Genomic DNA, 22,498 nt, shown 5'->3' with positions numbered 1-22,498 from the left:
TTCCCTCCTCAGAAGTCTAGCTCTGTGGGCCCCTCCTCACAGACTGTAGGTTCAGATAACCCCAACCCTCCTTTCTGTTCCCCTAGCTCTTGGGGTAGTGGCTTCTTTGAGCAATGACCACCTCTGTGCTACCTCAGGGGTCCTCTTTTGTCTTTTCAGTTCTCTATTACCTTGTTAAAATTATTTTTTTTAAGATTTTTAATTTTAGTTTAAATTTATTTATTTATTTTTTTGAGAGAAGAGAGTGCAAGTGAGTGAGGGGTAGTAGAGAGAGAGAGAGAGAATCTCATGAGGGATGGGGGGAGAGATAGAGAAAGAGAAAGGGAAAGGGAGAGGGAAAGAGGGAAAGAAAGAAAGAAAAAGAAAGAAAGAAAGAAAAGAAAAGAAAAGAAAAGAAAAGAAAAGAAAGAAGCAGGGCTCACCTGAAGTGGGGCTTCAGCTCACCCGATGTGGGACTCAAACTCAGGAACTGTGAAATCATGATCTGAGCTGAAGTCAGATACTTAATGACTGAGCCACCCAGGAGCCCAGTTAACAATGATTTTTAGTCAGCTCTTGGGTGACTCAGTCTGTTAAGCCTCTGGCTTCGACTCAGGTCATGATCTCACCGTTTGTGGGTTCAAGCCCTGCTGGGGCTCTTGTGCTGACAGCTCAGAGCCTCGAGCCTGCTTCGGATTCTCTGTCTCCTTTTCTTTCGGCCCCTCCCCCGCTCATACTTGCTCTCTCTCTCTCTCTCTCTCTCTCCCTCTCAAAAATAGACATCAAAATAATTTTTAAAAAAAACTGTTGTGTTTTCAAGTTCCCCAAAAGACTGACCAATGCTGAAAGCATGGATGACTCCTAGAAACATGTGTACAAAGAGGCTGTGGGAGCAGCAGGTTTGGAGTCTGGGTTTGGACAACTTCCATTTAGATGCCTATTAGATAGCATGAGATATCCAGGAGAGATGTTGGCTCTGATTTTTGAGCAGGGGAGACGTTGGGCTGGAGACAGTGATGTGGAAGTCACCAACACAGGCAAGTGTTTAATGCCACAAGCCCGCAAGTCTGTCTGGAGATGCTTTGGTCCTATTTTTCTTTTTGATCCCAAGTGTCTCAGCACAGATCTTGGCACAGAGAAAAGGCTTCCTAAAGATTTGTTGAATGAAGGACACATGGTTAAAAGAATCAGCAAATGGCTTAGTTGAGTTGTTGTGCCTGCAATAGTCAACTGCTTTCGGAATGAAAAGGAAGTTTCCTAGGAATGGGGACTACTTGGGCACGAGGAACATGATGAACTCTTCATCACCCACTTGCAGGTGCAGAAACCAGGTGACCGGCTCCAAAGATGGCATTTTCCTTTAACAGCAAGTATCCTCTTGGAGTTGTTTGGAAACCAAGGTCTGATTTCTCTCAGTCCAAAACTAGTGTTTGGAAAAAAAAGACTCCAGCTCCCAGAAGCTCAACATACCCTCCCCCCCCCCCCCACCTCCCCACCACCTCCCTGTCTGGTCTGAGCTTCCTTATGGAATAAAACTTGGCCTTTTTGCTTAGTGTTTCTTTCTTTTATTCACCCTGGCCTCACACTTACCGTCTGCTTCAAGTTCCAGTGAATGATTAATTATTCATCCCTCCTAGTCCTTTATCTTGGGAGCCGGACTTCTCCGGGTTAGTCTCACCGGGTCGAGTAGAACAATGGCAGGTAAGGTTCTTCGTCCTCTGGCCAGGAGCTGAGTGAGTGAAAAGTAGTGCCTGGACCCTGGCGTCCAGGTGGCCACTGCAGGCTGGCACAGGCTGAGGCCCGCAGGTGCCGGGTGGCTGTCTTAAGTCTCCTTTTTTGCTTGTTTGTTTCAGTGGCCTCGGAGGTGAGCAGCGAAAGCCCCGAAGGAAACAAAACAGGGTAAGGGAAAGAATTCCCAAAGCCATGTCTTACAACTTGGAGAACCGGACTGTATGTAGGCCTAGCTGATGTGCCCAAGTCGGGCTTGATCTTTCTGGCGTGTGCTGCTTTTCATCCCAAAGAAGAATCTCCCTTTTTAAAAAGAATAAGTCTACATCTGCTAATCATGTGATCATGATTATGTCAGCTGCAGCGTAAGGGGAATTAAAATTAGGGAGGTTTAAGTAAATGTGATTTAAAGTACGATTGCAAACTATACTCCCTGTGCAACCCTCCACATATATTTTTAACATGTTCTTGTCAGAAATATGTTCAGGAGCAGCTGTGAATTTTAGTGCAACTAGGTGTGCACAGTAAATATGTACTTTCTGCCTTCTCATTAGGTCCTTTGGTGAAATAACGTTTGCTCTGCTCTCTGTGCCCCCTGCTCTCCTTGTGTGGGGGTCCTGCTGTCCAGCCTTCCCTTCTGCGGGCTGTGTGAGACCTTCCCCTTTGCAGAGGAGCCCTGAGTAGTGGTGCAAGAAGGGGGGGTCCGTGCAGATGGAGGCCACAGGTTTGTCCCTGCCGAGCAGGAACTTTGGAAGCAGGCAGGCTGCTGAATTGCTCAGACCTTGCCCTTTCTCAGGGCTTAGAGGAAATCATCTACCTGTTTTTTCCTCTAGAGTCCCCATGTTGTAGCTTGTAGTGAGTCTCACCACATTTTGGGAGGGCTCCAGGGTTGCCAGCCTGGGTAGGTGGTGGAAGGAAGGAGGCCTTGTCCCCTTCTCTGCACCCTCCCTTCTTCCCTATGTCCCAAGGCAGGCATCTGCAGGGCACAGGGGCAGGTGGCCGATGGAAGGCCACGTTGTGTCATCAGGAGAGGAGTGTGAGATGACAAGGTTCAGGAGGGAGAGAGACACCAGAGAGGCAGGTGGCATTCCTTCCTCTCATCACAATCCCTGCTCCCAAATCGATGTGGACCCTTTGAGGGGCTGCAAAGCCAGGGTGGGAGCATCCTGCGGGCAGCCTGTCTGCAGACAAGGAGAAACAGGGAGACCAGAGGGCTGGTAACCAAGAAGTAGTCACAGAAAACCGCCTGCCCTCCAAGGGTGATTTTTTCTTCTTAAGTTTATCTATCTAATTTATTTATTTTTAATTTGCATTTAAGTTAGTCAGCATATAGTACCACAATGATTTCAGGAATAGATTCCTTAATGCCCCTTACCCATTTAGCCCATCCCCCCTCCCACCACCCCTCCAGTTACTCTCTGTTCTCCATATTTAAGAGTCTCTTATGTTTTGTCCCCCTCCCTGTTTTTATATTATTTTTGCTTCTCTTCCCTTATGTTCATCTGTTTTGTATCTTAAAGTCCTCATATGAGTGAAGTCATATGATTTTTGTCTTTCTCTGACTAATTTCACTTAGCATAATACCCTCCATTTCCATCCACGTAGTTGCAAATGGCAGGATTTCATTCTTTTTGATTGTCGAGTAATACTCCATTGTATCTAGATACCACATCTTCTTTATCCATTCATCCATCGATGGACATTTGGGCTCTTTCCATACTTTGGCTATTGTTGATAGTGCTGCTATAAACATTGGGGTGCATGTGTCCTTTCGAAACAGCATACATGTATCCCTTGGATAAATACCTAGTAGGGCAATTGCTGGGTCATAGGGTAGTTCTATTTTTAAATTTTGAGGAACTTCCATACTGTTTTCCAGAGTGGCTGCACCAGTTTGCATTCCCACCAGCAGCGCAAAAGAAATCCTCTTTTCCATATCCTCGCCAACATCTGTTGTTGCCTGAGTTGTTAATGTTAGCCATTCTGACAGGTGTGAGGTGGTATCTCATTGTGGTTTTGATTTGTGTTTTCCTGATGATGAGTGATGTTGAGCATTTTTTTCATGTGTCGGTTGGCCATTTGGATGGAAAAGTGTCTATTCGTGTCTTATGTCCCATTTCTTCACTGGATTATTGGTTTTTTTTGAGTGTTGAGTTTGATAAGTTCTTTATAGATTTTGGATACTAATCCTTTATCTGATATGTCATTTGCAAATATCTTCTCCCATTCCATCGGTTGTCTTTTAGTTTTGCTGATTGTTTCCTTCGCTGTGCAGAAGCTTTTTATTTTGGTGAGGTCCCAGTAGTTCATTTTTGCTTTTGTTTCCTTTGCCTCTGGGGATGTGTTGAGTAAGAAGTTGCTGCGGCCAAGGACAAAGAGGTTTTTGCCTGATTTCTCCTCGAGGATTTTTATGGCTTCCTGCCTTACATTTAGGTCTTTCATCCATTTTGAATTTATTTTTGTGTATGGTGTAATAAAGTGGTCCAGATTCATTTTTATGCTTGTTGCTGTCCAGTTTTCCCAGCACCACTCCCTTGCTGAAGAGACTGTCATTATTCCATTGGATATTCTTTCCTGTTTTGTCAAAGATTAGTTGGCCATACGTTTGTGGGTCTATTTCAGGGTTCTCTATTCTGTTCCATTGATCTGAGTATCTGTTTTTGTGCCGGTACCATACTATCTTGATGATTACAACTTTGTAATATAGCTTGAAGTCCAAAGTTTAATTATTTTTTTGAGAGAGACAGAGACAGCATGAGCAGGGGAGGGGCAGAGATAGAGGGGGAGAGAGAGAATCCCAAGTAGGCTCGGCATCTTTAGCGCAGAGCCTGACATGGGGCTCAAACTCATGAAACCATGAGATCATGACCTGAGTCGAGAGAGTCTGACGCTTAAACAAGCTAGCCATCCAGGCGCCCCCCAAGGGTGATCTTTTAATGCTTACATAGCCCACTCAAAAAAGACACAGCCTTTTTTGAGAGTTTATTATGATTTTGAAGTGACTGCAGGGTGTGCTCTGTGATCACAGACACATCAAGAGTTCAGTGTGTTCACCTTTGGTAACGCTTAACAGAAAAGCTGGTGATTGGACCCATCTCCCTTCTCGTAATGAGGCAGCAGTGGGTTGAGTGAGCACATTTTCTTCCAAGACAGTGGGCTCTGTGAGAACCAGGTGAGGGCCATGCTCGGTGCAGTTTGTTGGGAGCAGCCGTTCCCAAGCATTTGCTCCTTCTCCTGCTGAAGAACTGAATGCTTTTGTCTTCTCGTCTCCGCGACCCCAGCCCACCCCCAGACCCTCAGGGGCGGCTTCTTCTACTTTGGGAGTAACTGCTTGTCAAGCCCTGAGTTGGAAACATGAAGAATGTTTTCCTGGAGGATATCCCGGCAGATGGGAGACCCCCCAGTGGGGATCATCAGAGACTTTGCTTTCCATTTCTAACCAGAACGAAATCAGTTATTCTCCATATGACCTCAAAACCCTCACTGATGAGTAAGAAATACCTTATCATAAGGTATTTTTTGTATCATAAGGATCTTGTGCCTAAAAAGATGATGTATTTTGGTATCTTGGCTCTGACACATGACTTGGGTGTATTTTTAACCAAAAAACATTTGCTCTAGTACATTTGAATGCCATCAATCTGCTTTTTCTTCAGTGATGACCTTGAGCTCAGGCAGAATCTGGCTGGATTGTGACTAGGCATTTTTTTTCTTTTTTGCCAAATAAACCCATTTCATGTCAAAATAGGAGGTGATGTGACAAGTTAAACAGATACTGAAATATAAGCATAAAGAAAACAAAAAAAAATGTGCTGTCAAAAATTCATGATAGAAATTATTGACATTTTCTCAATTTTCTATGCACTGTTAAACTCATAATTCCTTAAAAAATTTTTTAAATAAATGTTTTCTTAAACCAGACAGGAGGCAGTGAGGCTTTTTACTATTAATAGTCCCCGTGTAAATTTTTAGTGGCCTTGAGCTTGTGGCCAGGTTCTTGCAGGATTGGGTCAGTTTATAGATACAGTGTGCTTGGAAAGACAAGTAGGAGAATGGCTTTTGGCTCATTAACTGGCTGGCCCAGGCCCCTGAGACTGGTTGTTCTTCCTGGAACAGAAGGAGCCTTAAATTGGTTTCAGGGAAACTGCCAGCCTGCCATCTCTCTCTCCCTCTCTCTCTCTCTCTCTCTCTCTCTCTCTCTCTCTCTCTCGTTCTCTCTCTCTGTCTCTCTCTGTCTCTGGTTCTTTGCTTTAGCCACTCTGTTTCTTTCTGTTTCTGTGTCTCTCTTCTTTGTTTTCTCTCATACCATTTATTCTATCAGTAAATTTTACAAAATAGTGTGTATAGGGGCACCTGGGTGGCTCATTCAGTTGTGCGTCTGACTTTGGCTCAGGTCATGATCTCACGGTTCCTGAGTTCAGGCCCCTTGTTGGGCTCTGTGTTGACAGCTCGGAGCCTATAGCCTTGCTTCAGAATCTGTGTCTCCCTCTCTCTCTGCCCCTCCCCTGCTTGTACTCTGTCTCTCTCTCAAAAATAAATAAACATTTAAAAAATTAAAAATAGTATATGTAATTGCATGTGCATGAGCACACACACACACACACACACACACACACACACATTGAAAAAGGTCTGGAAATATATACCCCCCTGATGTTTTAACAGTTATCTCTGAATGAGAGCATTACATAATATTTTACTTTTTCCTTCATGCAGGTCTATATTTTTCAGTTTTTTCAGTGAGTATGTATATCTTTTCTCATCAGAAATTTTTGATAAAACCAAGAAGTAGGATACTGAGTAATAGTCTCATATAAGATGAAGGTGGAAGGAAACTTTCCTTGGGATGTGAAAAAGCAGGTTGCACAAGATTCTCCCCAACTCAGCTGTAATAGTATGTGTTCGGGGCAGGGACAGCATTTTGTTTGCTGGCCTCTCCCCAGGCCTGGCGGAGCAGCTTTCACAGCGTGGGCTTGGACACGTGTTTGTGGAATGAATAATTAGAGAAGGATCTATGGTGCAAAGAAGGTGATTTTGGAGGAGGCAACTAACGGTGCTGCCAGAGATTCAGTCTACTTGACCTCAAAAGGACAATCAATGGATCGGAACGAAAATACTCTAATTGGATATAACTTGGGAAGGATCTAATAAAACTCTCATTTTAAGCCCCAGTAGTCTTTTATTAGAGAGAATATTATAGATGGGGTCCAGAAGTGGTTGCCTCAGTGGAAGAGTAAATCTGGCATATAGGTTTTAACCGAGAGTGTCCTTTGTTGGAATCCCAAATACCAGTATTTGGTTCCATGCTAAAAATATCTGTAGCAGCAATTGCGGGATGTAGGGGAAGCTCCATCCTCTCTGAGTTTGATAAGCCTGTTTCTTTCAAGGGGAAATAATGAATTTGTCCAGTCCCAAACCTGCTTGTAGAGGAAGGAACCTGACCTTACAGTCTCCCCATTCCACATAATCTGGGTGTTCAGCCAGCCGGGACTTGAGATGTCTGCCTGGCTCAGCAAAGTGCCCTTGTAGGTAGTTTCCAAACTCTCTGGAAGCAAATGCCTACAAGTATCTGGTCTGAAGACTACAGAAGTTTAGCCAGTTAGGAAATGTTAACCTGCTTCAAATGGGAGATTCACCCCAGCTATAACTTTGACAGGCAGTTAAAGCTCTGCCAAAGGAATCTTTCCAGAAACTCCAGTTCTGAAGAAGAACATTCTGAGACTGTAATGGTGGAGAATCTATGTTCATAGCCTTTCTCCTCAAACCACTTATCTAGGTGTCCTGTCTCCATAGAACTCACTTCTGTCGCTCTGATGTTTTCAGAATATTTTTGCTGAGTTGCTTAGGACAAAAAGAAGCGATCAGTAAGAACTCACAGAGCTTGTATTGATGGATAATTGTCTAAGGACTTGTGTGCAATTCCTGCTCATCAAGTGGTCACTTTACTTACTTGGTGGGATGAAAATGGTTTTGTGAGCAAGTGATTTTGATTTATTTTGGTCTTATAAAAAGACCTTGAGTTCTTTTCCCCTACAGTGAGTGCAAAGGAAGTATATTTTTAATGTCAAAATAACAATAAAAAAGACGGAAATTTCGACAAAGGGGATTCCTCAAGCACATTTTATGCCCAGCATTAACTCAGCTGTGTTTCTTTGTATGTGGGCAATCTGTGGTTTGCTGTCAGTCTACAAGCTGGTGTGTCTAATATCTCATGAGCGCTCACGGAAATATGACTGCTTGTGAATGGTCTTTCTCCTGAAGATGGGTGCCTTCCTGGAAGAATAGGTGCCCTTGTGTGTCCCTGCTGCCATCCCACTGTGCTTACTGTAAACTTCTCTGTAGCTTTCAGCCCATTTGAAAACCCAGAGCCCTCAGAATGGAGACAAATTGAGTTTAGGAAGACCCCGACCTTCTAAAGCCTTTGTGGCCACTCCCGACCAGCTGGGAACTGTGAAAAACTGTCTATTCATCTTCCCTGCCTCCCACATTCCCCCCTGTCTCTCCTTATTCAAATATAAGTTTTCTAAAATGGTTAAAGAGTGAGTAAGTAAAAACAGTACGGCTTCCTGTATAGAAATTACATGCTTGTTTTGATGAGGGCCATTTATTTATTAGATGCTTTGCTGCGTGTTATATTATCTTTGCAGTCTGCTGAGCCACCTCGATTGGATACTGGGAGGAAATTATTTCTGAATGTAATTTTGTGCTTAATTTATAGATTTGATGCCTATGTTTTTATCATTATTTCTGCTAGCTTTTAGAACTCTATTAACACTTTGATTATGAATTTTCTTTGTTTTTGTAGCCCTAGGCTATTTGATGGGCAGGCAGCGTTTTATAAATAAGTAGATATGGTTCACTTACAGAGAAAAAGAAGAAAATAATCAGAGAAAGTAAACTATGTGGGGGAGTGACTATAATCATTTTCCTAATTTAAACGAAGATCTGCCCACAGAACAGAGCTTTGCAGACCTGGTGAGACCATGGCTTCTGAAATAATGGAGCCTTCAGCAACCTGCCCACTGTGCTGTAGACATGAGACACCCCAGGCCTGAACCCTCACGTGCGTTTGATATGAAAAAGAAGGAAAATGGTACAGAAACCTGAAGGCCTGGGGATGTTAGTCTTGATGGATATTAATTGGCCACATGAACTTGGACAAATTATTTACTTTCTCTAAAGCCTCAGTTTCTCCATCTATAAGTGTATCAAGAATAGTGTCTATTTTCCCAGTCATTATAGCAGCTTTATACAGGAGAAATGGCATAAAGAATGTCAAATGACTTACTTGTTAAGCTGTCAAGTGTGGTGCAGATATGAGGCTGCAGCCACATGCTGACACCTTCTGGGCCAAACACTGTGCGTGCATTGTATTTGGCCTGCACTCTATTTTTAAAAATAAACCTAACGTTTGAAAATGGAACGATCTACATAACATTTTGGGTTTCTGGCTTCTCTTGAAAAAGCAAGCCCTGTGGCAAACATAGGCCCCATTTCTACGTGGCAACAGTTGGCCTGAGTTTAGGTGGGCCACAGGGTTTCCAGTTCCCTCGATCCCTGCCTTCCCTGACAATGCGAGCGGTTCCTTTTGCTGTTTGTGTGCCTGCCTGGCTCCAGTGCGCTAGAGTTCATGACACTTGAGGAAGATGTTGGACAGGCTGCTTTGACTTCGTGGTAAAAACCATTGAATTTGGGGGATGCCTGGGTGGCTCAGTTGGTTAAGCCTCTGACTCTTGACCTCGGCTCAGGTCATGATCTCGTGCTTCGTGAGTTTGAGCCCCATGTTGGGCCTTGCAAGGATAGCACGGAACCTGCTTGGGATTCTCTGTCTCCCTCTCTCTTCTCCTCCCCCACCCTCAAAAACAAATAAGTAAACATTAAAAAGAACACATTGGATTTGGAGTGTGAAAATCAGAGCTGGAGCCACAGCTCTGGCATTTTTCAGCTGGGCCAACTTGGACAGATCACTTTACCTTTTTGAGCCTTTTTATTTATATGCAAAATAGAAATTGGTAACTGCCTCATAAGGTTTTGTAAAGGCTTTATATAAGATAAAAACCTCAGTTTTTAAAAAAAAATTTTTTTAATGTTTGTTTATTTTTGAGAGAGAGAGAGAGAGCGTGAGCAGGGGAGGGGTAGAGAGGGGAGACACGGAATCTGAAGCAGGCTCCAGATGCGGGGCTCGAACCCATGAAACGTGAGATCATGACCTGAGCCGAAGTCGGATGTTTAACTGACTGAGCCACCCAGGTGCCCCAAGACCTCAGTTTATAAATAAGAATGAGCAACACACTTATGGATGTATATAATAGTAGGTATATGGGTATTTATTACCCCAGGGAAGCATTGTGTTACAAACAACACAAAAATCTCTGTGGCCTACAGCAATACACACTATTTTTGCTTGTGAGTTTATAAGTTGGATGGGTGGCTCTGCTGATTTTGGTTGGGCTCTCCCGTGTGTCTGGGGGCCCTTGCTGAGACATCTGTGCCAATTCAGCCCTGGTCCGTGTGTCTCATCCTGTAGCAGTCTAGCCTGGGCTTGTTCTCATGACAATGTCAGAGCAACAAGAGGGAGAAAGTGAATGTGTAAGTGCGTTTTCAAGTATTTGTGTTACATTTATTAATGTCCCATTGATCACAGTAAGTCTCATGGCTGAACCCAGAGCCAAGGGTTGGGACACCACACCCACAATGGGAAGGCACTGCAAAGTCATATAAAAAAGAGATCCAGGAAGTAAAGAGGATTTGGAGCCATTTTTGCTCTCATTCTGCCATAGGTAGGGGAAGCCACACTCCTGAAACAAATACATTCCCAAGACATTTAGTGGCTCAAATACATAGAGTTTCATTTCTCTTTAACAGTACAAGTCCTGGTTATGGGGTGGCTCTTCTGACACAGTGATCCAGGAACCCAGGGACCTCCCATTGTCTAGCTGCATCATCACCTAGGTCCCATCATTATTACTGTCAACCCCAGGAGTTGACACACTTCTTCCTAAAGGGCCGGGTAGTCAATATTTTAGGATTTGGGGGTCATATGATCTCTCTTGCCACTACTCAATTCTTCCCTTACAGTACCAAAGAAGCCATAGACAATATGTAAAGAAATGAGCATGATTATATTCCAATAAAACTTCATTTACCAAAATAGACAGCAGGTCAAATTTGGCCCATGAGTCATAGTTTTCTAGCCCTTGCCCTAAAGCTACAGGCCTGATAGATATTGGGTTAACCTCCTATGTTAACAATAGAGGATACTTTTATTAAATGTTTTGGCCACAGGACAAGAGGAATTTCCACTTTCCAGCGTGCTATCTGGTACCAAACCAATAAATCAATTCTCACATACACATTGTTCATGCAGCAGCTCCCCACTTTGAGATACCAATTTCTGTGTCAGTGAGTTTAACTGCTAACACCCACCCCCATCCCAAACCCCAAGATGTGTAATAGCACAGACCTAATAGGAAAGTAGGTATATAACAGTTAAGGCCAAGTATTCCTGATCAAAGAGTATCTCTCCTTCACATGGAGATTCAAGACTGTGAATCTACTTCCTTTCCCTCTTGGGGTCTTGCCACCCTCTCATTTTGACCTGCACCTACTGGATAAAAGAAGAAAGAGCATGGAGAAAAAAATATCTGTTTCTTAAAGGTTTTGGTCATAAATAGCACATATTACTTCTCATTTTCCATTGGGGATAATGTAGATACATAGCCACACATAACTGCAATCGAGGCTAGGAAATCAGTCTAACCACATCCCCCGCTGCAATCACATTACTATGAAAGAAAGAACAGCTTTGGATGTACAGTAGTGTTCTTAAACTCTTACAGAATGATTCTTAGACTATAAATACCCCAGTGCCTAACACAGTGCCCAGTATGGAGGGAATATTTGGTAAATATTTATGGAAGGAAGGAAGGGAAGGAGGCAGGGAGGGAGAGAGGGAGGGGAGAGGGAAACTCCTGTCCATGTATACAGCTGCCCATTTACAGACAGATAGGACTAGCTATAATGTGCTTCCCCATTTGGCATCATGGTTTATTCTTTTCACTACTGAGTAATCATTTGTGCCCCTTGAATTCTGTAAATGGTATACCCACAACCATATACGTGTCCTCTTTGACTTTTATAAATCTAGGGGAAAGAGAATTAAACATTATGCATTTAACTTAAGTAATTAACTCTGTCACCTTGTCACCTAAGTGTAAGTCAATGGGAGGGAATGAGGAAGAAGCAATATAAGCAAAACTGGAACACAACCTCCTTAGGCATCTAGGGTCAGAGTCATCAGGGGTTCATAGAACAGTAAGAGTGTGCCCATGTCTTCTCCCTTGCACCTTTAAAGTATATTTAAGTGGACTTTATTAAGGCCACCTTCACCACAAGACCTTGAAGTAACCCAGATGGCACTCTCCAGGTGCAGTCCGTGTCTGGCTGAGGGTGAGGCCTCTGAGTAGTTCTCTCTGGTTGCACATATGGCACTTCTCTGCTCAGTCACCTTTCTCTACCTTCTGTTATTTTGGTGACTGTGTGGGGCTGTTCTATGTTGGACTTTCAAGAGATCTTGGCATCTCTACCATTGAGGAGAGTGCTAAGGGCCCAGGGACTGAGAGATCCTTGGCACGGTGCTGAACACAATTCATGCAAGGAGGAGAGAGAAGGTTGGAAATCATGGTCACTCCCCTACCTCACTCAGGGGAAGGGGAAAGCATGAACAGAGAGGTCTACTGGTGCAACTTAAAATGATGGGAAATGGGTTGGTGTCTGCTTTTGGGCCTCCCCCAATGTACTCACCAAACTGAGGGTCTGAACTACTGTCTTAACCTGACTTTTTCTCACAGAGTTGGCTTCCAGTGGTGAATGTGTATGGTCTGCTAGACACAGTGAGGACTGACCAATGATGAATGATGCTTTGGCTGGGGCTCCCAGCTGTGAATTGTGATCGCTTTTTAAAAACAGTGCCACAGGTCCCACAAGAGCTGCCTCTAGGCAGGGTAGGTAGTTCTACAGAGTGAACACTAAAAAATTTAACTTCCAGATTCTATCAAATCTTGCCAAAGAATGTAACACCCATCTCATACTTGAGATAAATGGTTTAGGAAAGAATTCTATTTGATGGTCTGGTAGTGTAAAAGAGAATTTGTTTTTGAGCATTTTGATGCTGGCATTCTGGATTGAGTTGAAAGGGTGGACCACAGGCTCTCTTTCATTACGTTCCATGCCATTCATTCCATCCCATTCCACCACATCTTTTTCCATTTCGTAACACTGACTCATACTCTATGATGCTTCATAGTCCACTGTGTTTCTTCAAGTGGAATGCTGGTTAAGTTGTAATCACTTCAGCAACCACTGAAAAAACTATACATTTATGGTGAGAAAATGCATAAATAAATTTAAATGGAATACTAAAAAATGTTCAAATAATTCCAAAAGACGGCAGAGAAAAGGGAACTAACTCCAGCTATGCTAATTAAAGGCAGAGATTGTCACGATAAACACACACACACACAAGAACGACAACAGAGAAAAAAAAAATAGAACAAACAGAAAACAATGAAATAGACCTAAACCCAAACTTATCGATAACTATGTACGAACACACTGATTATATTCTGTCTCTGAGAAACTCACTTCAAATACAGTCATACAGGTAGAGGACGATAAAAGATTATAATAGCTTTCTATGGTGTATAACAATACAAATTTAGTGACTAAAAACAACATATGTTTATTGTCTCACAGTTGCTGTAGGTCAGAGATCTGGGCATGACTTAGCTGCATTCTCTCCTTCAGGCTCTCACCAGGCTGCACCTGTGCTTCATCAGGTTATTTGGCAAAACTCATTCCTTCGAGGCTGCAGGACTGAGGCCTCAGTTTCTTATGCAAATAAATTTGTCAACTGAGGTGAAATGGACCAGTTTTTCAAAAAAAAACAAAAAAAAACAAAACAAAAACAACAGAAACTACCAAAACTAGCCCATAGATAAAAAAGATAATCTGAATAGTCACATAGCTATCAAAAGTAATTGAATCCATAGTCAAAAACCTTCCAAATACCAGATGGTTTGACTAGATAAGTCCACCAAATATTTCAAAGAAAAAATAAATATTACATAATCTCTTTCAGAAAATACAAGAGAAAGAAACACTTCTCAACTCTTTTTATGAGGCCAGGACTACACTGATATCAAAACTAGATTAAGGCAGTACAAGAAAATACTCCAGACCAATATCCTCATGGACACAAAAATCCCCAAGAAAATATTAGCATATCAAATCCAGCCATTTACATAAAGAAAGAATACTACACCACAACCAAGTGGAAATTGTCCTGGAAATGCAAGGCTGGTTCCATGTTTGAACACAAATCAATGTAATCCACTTTCTTAATAGTCAAAAGAAGAAAAAGCACATGATCATATCAACTGTTCCAGGAAAAAGCATTTGAAAACAAAATTCAAGTTGATTTGTGATTAAAAATTTGCAGCAAACAAGGAATGGTGGGGAACATCTCCACCTGATACAGGGCATCTACAAAAGCCTTGAATGTGGCAAAACCAATGATGGCCGCTTAGATCCCAGACAACATTACATGACAGTTGCTTTCCCTGTCCAGGTGTGGTCCAGCAGTAAAGTCCCAGGAAACACCACTTCCTGAATTGTGCTTGTTAGTTCCGAACCATTCAGAGACCAGCAGCTGGGGGAGAGCACAGGTGCAGCAAAAGTGAGCTCTGCTCCTTGTCTCACATGACACTGGCATCAGGACTGCACACTGATGTCTTTCTGCGATGACATTGTGCAGGAACCGCATGGTGAAGGCAACATTAGGTTGGCGGGGAAGCAGTTTGCTGAACAAGGACAGAGGCTCTGAGAGCAAGGCCGTGTGGCAGGAAGCTGGCAGCTCAGCTGAGCCTGGGTACCTCCTGGAAACTAGAGCCGACACTCATCCTCACCCAGGAAAACAGCGGGGACCTGGAAATTAGATTTCTGAAAGTCAGTAAGTAGTTTGCGGTTGAGTCAGGGCTGTAGAACGAGCTGAAACACAAACCTTTAGCTCGCAGCACCAAGGAACAAAGTAGCAAGAAAGGGCTCACTAAGGAGACCAGGTAGCTTTTTTTTTTTTTTTTTGTAATGAAGGGACTCAAATAAAATGCTTTGCTTAATTAATGTTACAGCCTGCCAGAGATTCCAAACAGCAGAGTCATAAAGAGAAATGTCTCATGAAGGTTATTCTCATGTGCAGATGGGTGCACTCGAGTCTGTACTCAGGCTCTTCTGCTTTCTCTTGAGTTTATTTCTGTCAGACAGATTCCCTATACTTTCTTCTTAATGACCTGGAACTTCTGACTTTTTCAAACTTTTCCTCGAGAAGTTCGGTCTCCTAGTTCAGGCAGAAAAAAAGGAAAAAGAAAAGTTCAATGATGAGGCCGAGTTGGAAATATAACTTGGGGGGTTCTAATATTCAGCACACACTCGACAATGGGTGTGTGACATCTTTTTCTTTCCGGGCCCTACTGGAATTGCTCATGAGATGCTTCAGTTGAATTGCTCAAAGAATGTGTCAAAGGGAAGCTTACTCGTAGCTCTGAAGTCACTGGTTCCTTCTTAAAGAGCCCCAAGCAAAGAGAAGCATGGAATGTTGTGGAGAAACAAGTGGTGTGGGAAAGTCTCTGAAAAGAAGGCAGCTCTTCTCAGAGGAAAACCCACTGGAGCTCTCAGTGGCCAACAGAACCCCCAACTCCTCACTTGAGAATCACAGCCTCTGAGGCAGTGTGGTGTGGTGGAGTGCACCCTGGTCTGGGAATCAGACGGCCTGGGATCCGACCCACATCTGCCTCTGTGTGTGCTCTGGAGTCAGGGAGTCTGGGTTCAAAGGCAGGTTTGCTATTTTCTCACTGTGTGACCTTGGGCAATTTAGTTCACCTCTCTGTACCTCAGTTTCCTTACCTATATACACAAGAGATGATGCCCATATGTACCTTGTAGAGCTGTTGTGGGAATAGAAGAAATTGCTTCTGCGTGGGTAGGGAACATCTGGAACCGTACCTGTTCATGGTGAGTGCTAGAGCAGTGTTTGCTGTTGTTATGCACTACGTGGGTCCTAGGGCAATTACCTGTATGGTCCCAGTTCCCTCAGCTGTAAAGCTAGAGAGCTGGGTTAGGCCATTTTTCTTAAAATGTGGCCTGGAGACTTCTAGCATCAAATAACCTAGACTATCAGTTCAAAAAAAAAATCTCTGACATTGGGGCCTAAAGACGGGCATTTAAAAATGCTTCCAAAGTGCTTCTTAAGGCACGTTTATTCAATTGTAGGTGTACCTATGTAACTAAATAAGCAACAGTGGGCATTGAGGTGCTGTGGGAGGAAGGGAGAATTTATACCCTTCGAGGTGCAGGTACCACTCTGATCAGTGTATGGAAAGCCAAGCCAATGCCAGTCCCTGCTCCCTGCAGAGGAGGAATTACAGCTGTAGATGGGATGAGCAGCCTTTTCCACGAATATTCAGATGGGTCATGGAATTATCCATGGAAAGTCCCCTTCCCAGTTGTATGGATTCAGGTGAACCCTTGAATCTTGGTGACAGTAGCATTAAAAAAAAAAAAAAAGAAAGAAGAAAAAGCAACGCCACTTGTTGGAAATTGGAAGAATTGCTCCCTCATCTGTACCCCCATCTGCATTATTTCCATCCTATTATAATTTGCATCCTACTGTGTTACTGTGTGTGTCTCCCCTGGAAATGACAAGCACCCTAAATTCAGGCTAGTGTCTTATCCTTCTTGGTGCTCGTCTTTCCTCGCTTGCTCTAGCCTTTAGCTCAGTGATTTGCACATGGTCATTGTTTTGTAAATCTTTGTTGAATGAATCAGCAGAAGATCCAGTTGGAACTGAGTCCCTGGCATGGAGTTTACCAGTCAGTGATCCCAGCATGCGCGCTGTAACTGATGAGACCCACGGACACAAAGGCAGTGGAAAAACCCTGCCTCCATCACAAAAGCCTTTGCAATATTAATACAGGGGAAGATATAAATCTTAATTAGTATCAGGAAAAAGTGATGATGTATCAAGGTTCTCGAAATGTCAGCTGGTGGCTGGGCAATCAATTCATTCGTAGCCACTCACCATTGCACTGTGATACTGAAACCAGTATTGCTCATTAAAGGTGTAATGACAATCAGCCAGATCGCTGTTAATTGATTCTTAATACTTCAATTACTTGTTTTTATGCCAGTCGAATTTAATCAGAAGGAGTCAGAGAGTATTACAAGGCTTATAATTTTAAAAGGATTTGCATATATTAGCTTTTATGTGCACCTTGTTCAAAATCCAAGTGAAAAAAAAATACTTATATTTATATATACTTTGCTCACTCATGAAAGCTTTTGGAAGGTGAAGTTAATTTTTGATGACAAATAGATATAAATATTTCATCAACAAGAGGGAAATTTTATTACTTTTAGACTTTGGTTTCATATTCTATTTCTTTATCCTAGGCTCAGGAATAACCCCAGGTTGTTTTCTAACTTGAGAAAAGCTTTCTGTTGATCATGTGGTCATATGCCCTCTTTCTACATCATCTTGTTTTTCCCTTCCTGTCACTGATATGTTTACAACTCCTCTGTTTTCCACCCCTGCAATGTGGATCCTGCCTCCGTCGTTCAGCATGTTTGAATGACACCATTAACCTCTACAAGCTAAGTCAAATGGCTTTTTCTGTTCCTCAGTCTTCTCATAGCCTTTATCACTACTAACTGCTCTCTTTAAAAAAAAAATTTTTTTAAATGTTTATTCATTTTATGAGAGAAAGAGAGCTTGAGTGGAGGAGGGGCAGAGAGAGAGGGAGACACAGAATCCAAAGCAGGTTCCAGGCTCCAAGCTGTTGGCACAGAGCCTGACATGGGGCTTGAACTCACGAACCATGAGATCATGACCTGAGCCAAAGTTGGATGCTTAACTGACTGAGCCACCCAGGCACCCCTAACAGCTCTGTCTTTGAAGCTCTGCTGTCTATGGCTGGGATCCCCACTAACTGCTCTGCCAGAAATATTTTATAGAAGGGAGTTCACACTTGCAAGACAGGCAGAGAATATGAACATAGAGACTACTGGGCTTAAAGAGTAAGGAAAGCCCTGGGGCAGAAGGGGTGGCTCCTTCCCAGGAAAAGGCCAATGGCCAGTGGGTTAGAATACTCTGGAAAAGAAAAGGCAATGGAAAATTCCAGTTCAATTCTGGACCCATGTCAGTATTTAAGGGAGCAGAATGGGAGTACATCTCTGAGAGGGTAGGCAGCTATGGGACTTCAGTTGCAGAACAGGCTGTGTTCGGTCAAGTCTCTAGAGGTAGAGAGAGGACTCTCAGCAAATAAACCCAGCCTTGGTGATAGGACTGGCAGGAAGAAGAGAAAGCAGACCCCCCCCCCCCACCTGGCTTCTGGGGTACAGCACTGGGCTTTTCTTGGGTACCAGACCTGGAACAAGTCTCCGTGTGGAGTTGATTGGAGAGCCCTCGTGTGGGGTAGTGACTTGGAAAAACTCCCTGTTTCTCCTTTACTATCACTACTTACCACACTCATAGCACTTCTGACACCAGATGTGTGGATTTTCCACACCAAGCAATTCTGGTACTAACTGCTTGGAGCTAGAGCAGACCCAACAGGTTCAGGGCTCAGTTCCACAAGACTAACCTCCCCCCTCCCCCAACACACACACACACACACACACACACACACACACACACACACTTTGGACCAGTTGTAAGAAGTGGGTCACCAGGTTATCCACAATTTCTGTCCACCTTGGCTACAAATCTGAGACTCTTATGACCTCCTCCTTGGATTAGATTATTTGCTGGAACAGCTCACAGAACTCAGGGAAACATTCACTTATACTTACAGACTTATTATATATAAAGGATATGATAAAGGATACAGATGAACAGTCAGATGAAGAGATACTTAGGGTAAAGTCTGGAAGGGTCTTCTGTCCTTCCCTGTGGAATCAGGGTACACCACCCTCCTGGCACATAAGTGTGTTCATCAAACCTGAAGTTCTCCAAACTCCTTACTTTTGGGATCTTCATGGAGGCTTCATTACATAGTCGTAATCAATCATTAGCTCAATCCCCCTTCCTGGGAGGATAGGGGGAGAGGCTGCAAATTCCAAGCTTCTTTAAAAAAATTATTTTAATGTTTATTTATTTTTGTGACAGACAGAGTACGAGCAGGGGAGGGGCCGAGAGAGAGAGAGAGAGAGAGAGAGAGAAAGAGAGAGAGAGAGAATCTGAAGCATGCTCCAGGCTCTGAGCTGTCAGCACAGGGCCCAACACGGGGCTCTAACTCATGAACGGTGAGAGCATGACCTGAGCCGAAATCAGACACTTAACCAACTGAGCCACCCAGATGCCCCTGAAAGTTCCAAGCTTCTAATCATGGCTTAGTCTTTCTGGTGACGTGCCTCCACTCTGAAGCTAGCCAGGAGCCCACAAAGAGTCGCCTCAGAACAAAAGACACTTGTTTATCACCAGGGAAATTTGAAGGGATTTAGGAACTCTGTGTCAGGAACCAAGGTCAAAGACCGAATATTAGAAGAAAAAAATGCTCCTGGTGCTCTGATGATTTAGAAAATTACAATGTTTTAGGAGTTTTGCACCAGAAACCAGGGAGAGGGACCAATATACAGATATACCGATATTATTATTGTTATTATTATTTTCCTATTATTTCATTGGTAGGCCATGTGGACAAGACCACTGCTGCCTAGGGTCTTATCCTCTTTTGACTTTTGGACATCTGAAGAACAACCCTGCTGCCAGCTTATACCTACAGTTTGCAGATGGCAGCCATGACTACAGGACCCTGGGGCAGGGCAGATGCTCCCACGGCTCCTCTTGGTTTCCTTTCCTGTGTTCATTCCTCATCCTTCTTCCCCCTGTCTGGTGTCTCTGGCTTGATGATCTGTCTCTCCTACTCAGCCTTCATAAGCCACAGTTTCCTCATCTGTAAATGGCCTCACTCAGCTGTTGTGAGAATAACATGTAATAAGGCATTCAAAGAGCCCAGAACAGTGGCAGTCACACTGCTTATCCTTGCTTATTTAAGCTCTTCCATTCCTCCATATCCACATTCGTATCCATGAACTCATCCCCGTGCTCTGGGTTCCACACCTCCAGTGGGCTGGGGGCATCAAATGGAAGGCTTTCTCCTTGCCAGCTACTATGCTACCCCCTGCTTTGCATTATCTCGCTTACTAGGATTGTTCCCATTTCAAATGAAGGAAGAGAGACTTAAAGATCGTGTAACTTGCCCAAAGTCACACAGCTAAATTCAAACTCAGGTTTGTTTAACTTCAAGGAGCTCATACTTTTCATATCGACATTTGAACTCGTCTTCCTCAAACAGACTTCCTCCTCTCCAGAGGGAGCCTACAAGTAAAAAATTCCACGTTCTTTTTGACTCTTCCTTTCTTATCACCTTTAGCACCACCCCCTTCCCCCATATCCAACCATTCGTCATTCTGTCCAGTTCATTATACTTCTACCGTGTCCTTTCTCCTCCTCTCCTTCCACCATTGCTCTGACTCAGTGCTCAGCTCCCAGGGTTGGGATTCCCAATCTGCTTCCAGGAGGCACATTCCTTTATGCTTGTTCTTTGCAAGGCATAGCACTGTGGTTCACAGCACAAACCCTGGAGATAGACTGCTGGCTGTGAATACTGGCTCAACCCCTTACTAGCTGTGTGGCCACAGGCAAATTTCTGTAATCACTTTGTGCTTTGGCTTCCTAGTATCTACCTCAAAGGGTTGTCATGAGGGTAAACTGAGTTCCTGTTTATAAAACCATTAGAACTGGCTCTGCCACATAGTAAGCGGTATGTAAGAATAAATACATTGTGGCCAGACATCCTCACATGTTGACATTGGGATTCTCTTAAGAAACTTCTTAACCCTGAAGAATTTAAGGGTAGGGTTATCCCAAAATATTCACCCAGGCTGACCCTGCTGCCTGCCACCCACCCCCCCACCCCTGAGGGGGAGGAATCCTCTGCTGGCTCTGAGTGATCAAACATGTCTTGTGTTTTGCAGAGCCTCACATACCTTCTCAGACTGCCCTTCCCTCTCTTGTGTTTTTACCCATCATCCAGATCCCCTTTAGGATTCTCCTTTTCCAGGCAATCTCCCCAGCCCACCGCAGTGGGCCATGCTGGGACCTAGAGTGTATTGCCCTCATTTTGTAGTTCCTTGTGACCTGCCAGATGATAGCTCTTATATTGTATTCTTGTGCATTTTGGTTTAATTTGTCACAATATTTATGGTTTGTCTACTTGACTTAATTAGATGTTTCAGAGAGGTAGAGACCCTACATTTTGTTTCTTTGTGTTCCCCACTGTTTCTGGGAGAATACCTTGCACATGATAGCTATCCTGTAAACATCTATTGATTGAATCATAAGCCACTTTAAATGAAAATGGGTAACATGAGGTTTAAGAACAAAATTAAGTGTTACTTGGTTTCTTAGCGAGATCTTTGTTTCATTTTTAAGATTTGGAAGTCTCTCATTAGCAATGTATTCATCCTATTTGGTACTTTGAGACAGAAAATGTTAAAAATATTGTACTTTGTTGTTTTCTTGAAGTGTTACAAGATGTGAAAACAGAATATTGTTTGATTAAATTATTTGCACTTGGATATTTTAATACATGAGGGGGACTTTAAAAAAAATGACCAAAAGTCAAATGAGAAGAATATAAACGATCACCTAGTTTAATGTTAAGATTAGACAGAAAACCTCAAGAAACCTTAACATCTTTTAGTTCTTACCTTTGGAAAGAACCAGCAATTTCAAATCTACCCATCAGATCTATAGAACCTCTCTGTGTCTCTCTCTCAATTTCTTTCTCTTTTTTCTTTAACATTCAACTCACCCTAGTAGCCATTTTAATTTCCAATACCTTTCACTAATAGGATTTTATCTATCAATTTAAGATACCCCAAATTCTTCATCTCAAAAGGCAGAGCAGGAAAAGAGGGGGAAAAGAGGAAAAAATAAATACAGTTTTTCATATGTCTGGTATAGCTCTTCAGTATTGCAGATAAGGACCAAGTCACCTTCCTGGTACAAGCCATTTACTTAATCTTCTTAATTTTTTCTTTGCACTGAAAAATTCTAGATTCTTGAGCTTTTTCGGGAATTTATTCTCTAGGACTTTAATTTTGTAGCTCTCTTTTCAACTCTCTCCAGTTCCACAATAAAAGTAACTAAATAGGGTTTCTGATACCTAGTGCTTTTTCTAGAAGGAACTTGCTTCATTAGAATCTGTCCTTTTCCCTTTTCTTTTAGTGTAAAGATGAATTGTACAAGAACTAAAAAGTCATGGAGTCTGTTCATTATTCCACATCAGCAGGCATCCATGTGTGCGCTGTCTTCTCTCAAAAGACCTAACTTTATCCAACATCAGTGAGAGATGTCCAAATTCCCCTCCTGAACTGGGACTTGGGGTTCTGGGAACCTGGCCTGATGAAGAAAGTAGAATGAGGTTATGGTGAAAACACGGCTTATAGCATGGGAATCTTAAAGGCCATTTAGTCCAACTTCTTCTACCGGACATCTGTTGTTTTTGCCCATTCAGTATCCTTTCTCCTGTCATCTTGGAACATAAGTTCCATTTCCTATGGGGAACCCATTCCATGTGGCTTGAGTGGGACAGACCCTGCCCCCATCTTGCAGAAGTGGGTATCTACTAAGACCCGGACATTCAGAGAGCTCATTTTTTGATTCATAGTGATT

The 22,498-nt window shown here is 43.0% G+C and overlaps 1 protein-coding gene across 5 annotated transcripts in view; it reads left to right on the top strand.

The window, feature by feature from the left end:
• MYO3B (myosin IIIB) overlaps positions 1–22,498 on the top strand; it is a 489,550-nt gene that overhangs the window by 23,868 nt on the left and 443,184 nt on the right. For 2 of the 5 annotated variants that reach the window (XM_047872794.1, XM_047872796.1), the window contains one exon: positions 1,833–1,878. The exons of the other annotated variants lie outside the window; for them this stretch is intronic. The gene's annotated coding sequence lies outside the window, so the exon portion shown is untranslated. The remainder of the gene's footprint in view (positions 1–1,832; positions 1,879–22,498) is intronic. 5 annotated transcript variants of the gene reach the window in all.

The sequence above is a fragment of the Prionailurus viverrinus genome, chromosome C1 (assembly GCF_022837055.1).
Source record: "Prionailurus viverrinus isolate Anna chromosome C1, UM_Priviv_1.0, whole genome shotgun sequence".
NCBI classification, from domain to species: domain Eukaryota; kingdom Metazoa; phylum Chordata; class Mammalia; order Carnivora; family Felidae; genus Prionailurus; species Prionailurus viverrinus.
This window is presented reverse-complemented; position numbering and strand designations above follow the sequence as displayed.